Source organism: Lactuca saligna, chromosome 5 (assembly GCF_052625555.1).
Source record: "Lactuca saligna cultivar CGN05327 chromosome 5, ASM5262555v1, whole genome shotgun sequence".
In the NCBI taxonomy this organism is placed as follows: Eukaryota; Viridiplantae; Streptophyta; class Magnoliopsida; order Asterales; family Asteraceae; genus Lactuca; species Lactuca saligna.
In genome coordinates, this window is record NC_136421.1 from 14,027,872 (window position 1) to 14,037,244 (window position 9,373).

Below are 9,373 nucleotides of genomic sequence, written 5' to 3' on the forward strand. Positions count from 1 at the left end.
TTATGTTTAATGTGGTTACTCAATGCACGAATGTTGCTTGCTTTGTGCTATAGGGTTCTGGCCAACTTTAACTAATCAGTGAGCAGATATGTAATAGTATCGACAAGCTAGTTAGAGGGAGGTGGTGAGGACTCCTAGTGCAGCTGATGGCAGAGAGTAGGTCGAGGTGCCCTAGGGAAGCCTAGGATGAGGTCAGTGGAAAAGGTATCGGTAAGAGGGGCTTGGTGAAGTCAAAGCAATCCTTGAGGAAAGTACGGATAGATGTGGAAAGTAGTATGGGCCCATACTACTGGAAGCAAAGGATCCGTACTCGAGTCAAGGAGGGTCGAGATGGAACCAGGAAACTTGGAAAGTGTGTGAGACCTCTCGAAAGTATATGTGATCCTAACATTTGTATGTTTACTTTCATAATGGTGGTCACACGACATGGAGCGGGAGGTTCAGGATTTGGATCAGGATCGGGCTCGGGTGCGGGATCCGAGCATGTTGATGATGGGTTACGCGAGTTCATCGCGTTTGAGATTACGAGAGGTATCCTTGATGCAACCCCGGTCATTTTTGGGTCGATTAAGGAGGGGATTATGGAGCTGATGGAGGATCGCCTTCGGGCATTCAGGAGTGATCTGGCGTCTGGCCAGACGGGCACGCACACACTTTCCTTTAAGGAATTCAGAAGGAGTGGTGCGCCCGATTTCCATGGGGTGAAGGACCTCATTGTTGCTAGGAGATGGATCGCAGACATCGAGTCTGCGCAGTTGACGAGCTTCTGCCCGGAAGGGTCAAAGGTCCATATAATTATTTCACCTCCTTCCACTCCAATGATAGTTTTCTTACACAAATTCCATCATATGGGTGTTAGATCTTCGAATCTTCTAGCAACATTCTAAGTGTTCTTGAGTTAAATACTTCTTTTCTTCGTCATCCATCTACTGAAATCACTCAAGGTGAGTTCATATACCTATGTTTTCATGTTTTTCTCAAGCTTTAAGGGGGGAATACAAGCTAAAACACCAAGAACATAACTAAACTCATCCAACAGCTTTCATCAGAAAAGTTTAACTCCATTCACAGACTGTTTTGGTCAAATTAAACATTTTAGTTTTCAAAACTATATTAGATGTATATAGCTCAGGTTTATACCTTTAAAATGATTACTTGCACATGTTCATATGATTTTTCTACAATTTATGGTGATTTTTACAAAATTGTCTATCATTGTAGCTACGAATCCAGATCAGTCTGTGAATATGGACATTTTCACACAAGTTAGAGACATCTAAAAATCACGATAAAAATTATGAACAAACTAGATACATTTTCTAAACTCCCAGAGTTTACGGATTCAGTTTTTGACTTCGTATGAGTTTTCTGCGATTTTTCCAAAATAGTGCAGAAATGTTAAAAACAAGTTAACAACTTATAACTATCATCACACTTTGTAACATGTTGAGAAAAGTGTAAATCGTTGATGATTTCATATTTTACCTGTGTTTTCCATTGTGGTATAATGATATAATAGTAAATTACCCACTGATTTGTACGAGCCCTTTTATCATTACAAATAATACAAGATAAGGCATGATAAACATAGTTATGTTTTTGCTATACATTCGACTAACATAAAATGGGGTTCATTTGCATTAAAAACATTTTGGATAAACTATAATAGGTATAGTTTATGTTTCATATACATTACAAACAGTTAGGATAAACTATAATAGGTATAGTTTATGTTTCATATACATTACAAACAGTTATGATAAACTATAATATGTATAATTTATGTTTCAATTACCTTTCAAACTCATTACCAAAGGTTTTCAGTTCATATAAATGGGTACGAATACAAAGTATTGGGTTTATACAAAAAGGAGTTTTCAGTTCATATATATGGGTACGAATATAAAGTACCGGGTTTATACAAAAAGGGGTTTTCAGTTCATATAAATGGGGTACGAATACAAAGTATCAGGTTTATACAAAAAAGGGGTTTTCAGTTCAGTTCACGTAAATCTGTTAACGAATAAATTTGTGAGACATTCGCTACGCGTTACCTCCAAAGTAACAAAGTCAAAAGTCATGTAAATTATAACGGAAGTCTCTTATAGGGAGAACGTGATAGTTGTGTATAGATTTATATTGGGTCTGACAAACCCGCACCTGAGCTGCATGCAACAGCTAGATCGGCAGGTCTGTGGTGACAAGTTTCATTTAACTAGCGACGCCTGAAGAACGTTGTATTACGAGGCCGACAAGTCATAGTATGGTTATAATAACTCACATGGGGTATTAACAAAACATAAGATTTACAGGTTCTTACTTTTAAATTTAACAAGTTTAGGTCGATTTAAATTTGTATAAAAGTTCTTTAAGTATGGAAAAATACTTGTACATTTCAGTCTTAAATTTTAAGACTGCAGTATATTTTATAAGGGAAATATTGAATTTTTCTTGAACAAACAACACTTTTACGAAGAAAAGGATTTTAGCCTCACAATTAAAAGCTTATGAACTCACCAACTTAATTGTTGACACTTTTCAAAACTAATTGTATTCTCAGGAAATCAGTGAATCAGGAAAACAACAACATTTTGAGGATGGGACGTTTAAATCGTCAAACAGTTCATTTTGTCATCATAATGTAATTGATTTTGAAACATGTAAACTTACTGTGATGTAACTTTTTTTTCAATTATATTTATGATGGTTGTAATTACTTTGAGCACTATTATACTCGTTGTTGTGATACTATACATGAAGTCCTCCACCCCTGGACGTTTCCGCCATCCTTGGTTTGGGGGTGTGACATAACTTTTTCATTATACAAGGGAAAAAAGGGAGTCGTAGTTCACATAAATCTGTTAAGGCTCTAGCGAGACATTCTCTTCACCGTACCTCCCTAGCGTATGTTGTAAGTCCTGCATTATAACCAGGGTCTCCTGGAGGGACAGCGAGATAGTTGTGTATAGATCCATACGAGACTGACAACCCCACACCTGAGCTGTTCACTACAGCTAGATGGGTCGGTCTAGGGTGACAAATATCTTACATATTCTGACACCTGAAGAATGTCATACAAACATAACAGTCACATTAAATATGATTATAATAACTCACTTAGTGATTAGCGATACTATATTGGTTTACGGGAAGCTTACACTTCACCGATTTTATTAAAATGTAAAAATGCATACTACTTTTAGTACACTATTGCTTTCATTTCTGGTCTTAGGGTTTAAGAATACAGTTTACATACATCAAAAGATACTGGATTTTCTGGGAACATACATTTTACAATTTCAAGGAAAAAAGAAAAAAGAACATGCATACATACATTTTTAGTGTTTGGTGTAAGACTTACCACTCATATTTATAAAAAATATCAGATTTTTTAGAGATATACAAAAACATTTTAAACAAAGCAGTTACAAATATTTTCATACAAATATGCTTATGAACTCACCAACATCAATGTTGATTTTTTTCAAAATCACTTGTATTCTCGGGGAACCAGTAACAGGAAATCATCTCTTGTTGAGATCTAGTAATGTAGCACTATGGAATTTTACTTTTCTGTCACTTTTGTGTAACATCCATAAAAATATGCCAAATTTAAACTTTTTTAAACATTTCAAAACCAATGATTATTACAAAACTTGTTTTCAAAATACTATAATATCAGAGTATCCCATAAACGAAGTCATAAATGTGAGGAGTTGTACGATCACGCCTTTGCCTTCCAACGATCATCCGAGGCACCTGAAACCAAAACTGAAACTGTAAGCCCGAAGCTTAGTGAGTTCCCTCAAAATACCCATACACACAACAATATACATATAATCGCAAACAACATATTATGGGTCCAGTCAACCATCGGGTTGGAATACCCCAGACCCTCAACCATCAGGTTGGAATGCCAACATACTATGGGTCCAATCATCATCGGGATGGAATACCCCAGGCCCAAAACCATCATGTTGGAATGCCCACAAACTATGAGTCCAATCATCCTCGGGATGGAATACTCACTACCCACAACCATTAGGTTCGAATACCCAGGTCTGTTGGCTTTCACACAAAGCAGATAATCCTTAACCATCAATCAAACATGTGTGTGTGTGTGTATATATATATATATATATATATATATATATATATATATATATATATATATCAGATAATCATGTAATAGTCTATAGACATACAAACCGACCTAACATGTCATAACAGTATAATATCATCCTATCTACAAGGATATTGATCTAACGGATCATAGCAGTATAACATCATCCTATCTACCAGGATACTGATCTAACGGATCATACTAGCATAACATATCAGGATAAACAATCCAAAAGGGTCGGCCTTGGTGCCTCCGACCCTTGAGTATAGTGACGAAAACTCACATCGCAAATGTCGAACTGAAGTGATAAGCTCAAACTACTGAATCACAGCTACGGACTCCACCACCTATATTAGCCATAAGACCACTTCCATAAATTTCCAATTTCTAAAATACCCCCAGAAGTTAAACTGGTCAATCCTTGGTCAAAGTCAAAATCAGCGGTCAAGGTCAACAATCCATGTTGACCCAACTCGTTAAGTGCAGCTCACTGACTCGTCGAGTCTTTCCAGAACTCGAGAAGTCATGAAACCCCCAACTAACTCGTCGAGTTTCCAGATAAATCAGTGAGTCCATACATGTTTAAAAGTCAAGAAAACCCTAACTGACTCGTCGAGTCGTCTTGCTGACTCACCGAGTTCACGCAGAAACCCTCAAGGCTAATCTTCATCGTACTCACTGTCACACCCCAAAACCGGAACGGCGGAAACGTTATGGGGTGGATGACGTCATGTCAAGTATCACAACACATGCATTATAGTAATCAAAGTACAACAAAACATTGCATTAATAGTAATAGTTTTACAAGGTTACATTACAACAATTTAAAGTAATACAACTAATAGAATAATTACAGCGTGGTACTAAGCTATCTTCATCAACAACTCCGGGGATGTACCTGTCTAATGCTAACCTGAGAATACAAGTTATTTGAAAAGCGAGTATCATCATTTTTACAAATGTTGGTGAGTTCATAAGCATTTAGTGACATTTCATTCAAATAACTTAATAAAGTGATAGTTTAATAGATTTCAGTGTATTAGAGTTCTTTCCAGAAAATCCTATATTTTCTTTAACAAAAGCAGCCTTCTACCAAGACTGGTCAGTGTAATATGGTAAAAGAAGTTTCCCTTAATTGCTATTATTATCAAAATACTGAATTTGATTATTAAAGAAAGTAAGAGGCATCAGGGAATAACATATGCCTCAGTAGTGAAGACTGCTGCCTAAGGCAAAAGCATCATAGACTCCAGGGGAGTATCGAACTAACTTCACGCCTGGTTCAGTCTAACAGATGGATACACAGACCCCAGGAGGTACCAAATGAAAGGTACAACTGGTAAGGTCTAAAACAGTGAACACAGACTGAAGACGATACCAAATGAAAGGTACATCTTGCAAGGTCATGACAGTGAAGACAGACCGCAGACGACACAAATTGAAAGGTACATCTCGCAAGGTTAAAACAGTGAAGACAGACCGCAGATGATACCAAATAAAAGGTACATCTCACAAGGTCAAAACAGTGAAGACAGACCACAGATGATACCAAATGAAAGGTACATCTCGCAAGGTCAAAACAGTGAAGACAGACCACATATGATACCAAATGAAAGGTACATCTCGCCAGGTCAAAACAGTGAAGACATACCGCAAACGATACCAAATGAAAGGTACATCTCGCAAGGTCAAATCAGAGACTACTGACCGAAGATAGTATCACATGAAAGACACGTCTAGCAAGGTCAAACAGTGTGACTCTGAAAAAGGTGACATCAACATACAGTGTAAATTGCTGATGAAATACCGTTACCTTAAAGCCCTGAATTATAAGGCAACCCAGGATACTCGTAACCATACTGACTAGAGTTCTAGACGCCCTACAAGCATCTATATAAAATGTGACATTTGTCACCCCTTGGCTTGGTAGGTCGTGGACTGTAGCTAGCAGTCAGGGTGCGGGGTTGTCAATCCTGTATAGGCCTATACACACAATGTCCGCTCTCCCTACAGGAGACTCTGGTTACCAACTAGACGACGGAGAAGGCCGCGTCCCGAAGATGCATCCCAAATAGAGGATATTGTGTTACTAGGAGGGAGTGGGTTTCTAATGTAAGTGTAGACTAGAGGTAGAGACTCTTAACAGAACTGACTGGAGAATTTCTTGTATGTCCATACTCATATACATAGTATATAAGTAATGAACCAAACGACTTTCGGACGGCCACCCGATCCCACCAGACCACATCTCAACGAAGAAAAGGAAATAGGGCGGATGAGCCTTCCTAAGTCTTTCAATCGTTACTTATATGTATCTATATAAGCACAGATGTACATCTAACTACGACTGAGTGTGTAATAATTGAAGACATATCATCGTGGTGTGAATTCATACAGTGTGGAATAACAGAATCGTAAAGTATAAGTGTATCAAGTATAAGTGATTCTTGTGAAGTAGGAGTGTCTAACGAGTGAAGTAGGAGCGGTCGCAAGTGAAGTAGAAGTGTCGAACAAGTATAAGCGTATCACAAAGTGGAGGCGACAATAAGTGAAGTGAGAGCGTATCAAGTATAAGTGAAGTAGAGTAGATATCCAGTATAAGTGAAGTAGAGTCGATATCAAGTATAAGCGAAGTAGAGTCGATATCACTAAGTAAGAGCGTGAATAAGTATAAGCGTCATCAAGTATAAGCGACTATAGGTATAAGTGAAAGTGTTACCGAGTTAGAGTATAAAATAAGTATAAGCGAAGTAGCAGTATTTAACAAGTAAAAGTATACGTCAAAAAGGGAAATATTAAATGAAAAGCCTTTATGTACAGAGAAAATCACAAATTGTATTCTTTTGTAAAATATGTTTAAAAACCTTAGAGGATCTTTCATAAACCAATTCAAAATGGATTTGGATAAATCAGTATAAGTAAAAGCTATGAAATAAGTAAAAATCATTATAGTGTCCCACTTGGTAAAATAGTGTAAAGTGGTAAAATCTTGTTCATGCGGGTTATCGATCACATGTGATTGACATGATAACTGGCATGTTTAACTTGTATTCCCCCCTATAAAAAATTAAAAAAAACATTAAAAGGTTCATTCAGGGGTATGAACTCACCTGGTGTAAGTAGGTCCAACGAGAGTGTTGTTTGGGCGTTCGGTGCCACGTAAGGACTCGAACACACTCAATGACCTATTTAACATATGATAACATATGTTTACATACAATTATTACATTTAATCCTAATTACACAAATATACGCGCTCAAAGGAGCGGAAAACACTTTTGGTTAAGTGTTTGGGGTCCCGGGTAGTGTTTAAGGGTGCTACGGGTCTCCTATCAGTTGTGGAACTTTGCTAAACTCAAATATCAAGTGTGTGAATGGGTTTAAAGCATTAACATGGACCATTTTGGATTTTACGACCTAACTCAAGGGAGTTTACGGCCGTAAACTCCCAAGGTCATATTCTTGGGTGTTTAATGCTTCTAGTTTGCTCATTGATTTATTCTAAGCACTTTTCCCAAAAGGCATGAGTGGGTTTGAGGCCTCTAAGGGCTTGATCTATGAGTTTAAGGCCAAGGAACCACTCCTAAAGGAGTTTACGGCCGTAAACTCTAATCCTTAGAGTTTTGGGAAGTTTAAAGCCCCTAATGCCTTTCTAGTGATTTCTAATGAAGTATGATGCTATTTTGGAGGATTAAAACCATCATTTGAGTGGGTTTTGGGGAGTTTATGGCCTAGATAAATGCTTGGGCCGTAAATTCCAAGTCATGCCCCATTTCATTGTGTTTAAGTCCTTAAATCCTTCCTAGCATTTTATAGAAATAGTCTAAGGCCATTTGGGGGACAAAAACCAACATTTTGGGCATGTTTGGGGAGTTTACGGCCTATACATGTGCTTGGGCCGTAAACTCATTTTCATCCTTCATTTTGATGTGTTTAAGTGATCTAAACCCAAAGGAATAAGTCCTTAATTTATGAGTTAAGCCCTAGTGTGGTTTGGGAGTGTTTTTGGGGTCTTTTAACATGATTTTGAGGTGTTTATGGCATAAGCTTGTGCTTGGGCCGTAAACTCTCTTTTAACCCCCAAATCCATGAGTTTTAATGTTTAAACACTCCTAGGTTAATACCTCAATTTATTTCCAAGCCATTAGGGACAAGATTGGGTCCTTTTGGCCTCATTTTGGGTGTTTACGGCCTAAGGAGGTTCTTAGGCCGTAAACTCCTTTTTCATTGCTTCTAAGTCCGATTTTTGGGCTATAAACTCAATTCAATATGTTTAGAATAAGTTAGGGTAAGCGGACTTACAATTTGGAAGGGTTTGGTTGCGGATTTGGGGCTAAAACGAGTCTAGAGAGAGAGTATATAAAGAGAGTGTAAAAAGTATCCAATGGACTCCACTCACCCTTACATAGGGTTTTGAGTCGGGACACAGTGGAATTCTACCTGATACTGCCGTTAAACGGGGCTTTTGGTCGCACCCGATTTAGTGGTCGTAATAATAAAACTTAACATTTCCAATTAAATGGAAATATGTGTCATGTATTTTATTTCCCTTTTATCACGAATTAACGGCATATAAACATACACAATTGAAATGTTTATTAAACTTGAAGACTTCTCATTAACGGAACTTTTGAACAGTGGAATATTCCGTTAACGGTAACGGAGAAATGTAACGGGGCAACTTGGGTTGTCGCGTCATCCCCGTTAGAGGGAATTTCGTCCCGAAATTCTGATCTAGGCAAGGAAGTAGGTATGAATGGCCAAGTAGAGGTAAGAGAGTACTTCCTATGTGGTTGTCCTCGCATTCCCAAGTGATCTCTGGTCTGTGTTTGTCATTTCAACGGACCCGCACGTACGGGATGCAGATTCCGTCTTGTGTAGCTAGTGGGTTCCAACTGGTATATCTACAAGGTTAGGGTTCTCGATGGATTCTATCAAGATGAGTGAGGCACGAAGAGTGGTGTTGGGAAATCACATATCAAGTCTAAGAGTGGATATACCGGTGTGAATCTTGTGGTATATCCGAAGGTAGTAGCGGCCTGAAAAGGGGTTGGACCATGTCTCCATGAGGATTTTCGGATGGTCCTAAGCTCTTGGAAAGTGGTAGAGCTTTTCAGTACTAAGAACATAGTGTACTTCTATGGCAAGACCATCATTGGCGTGATCGCCATTCCGAAGTTCCTAACGTTCTCTCTTGTACTGGTAGTGTTGTTGGGTTTTGAGCAATCTAACACTTCCTAAGTGTGCATG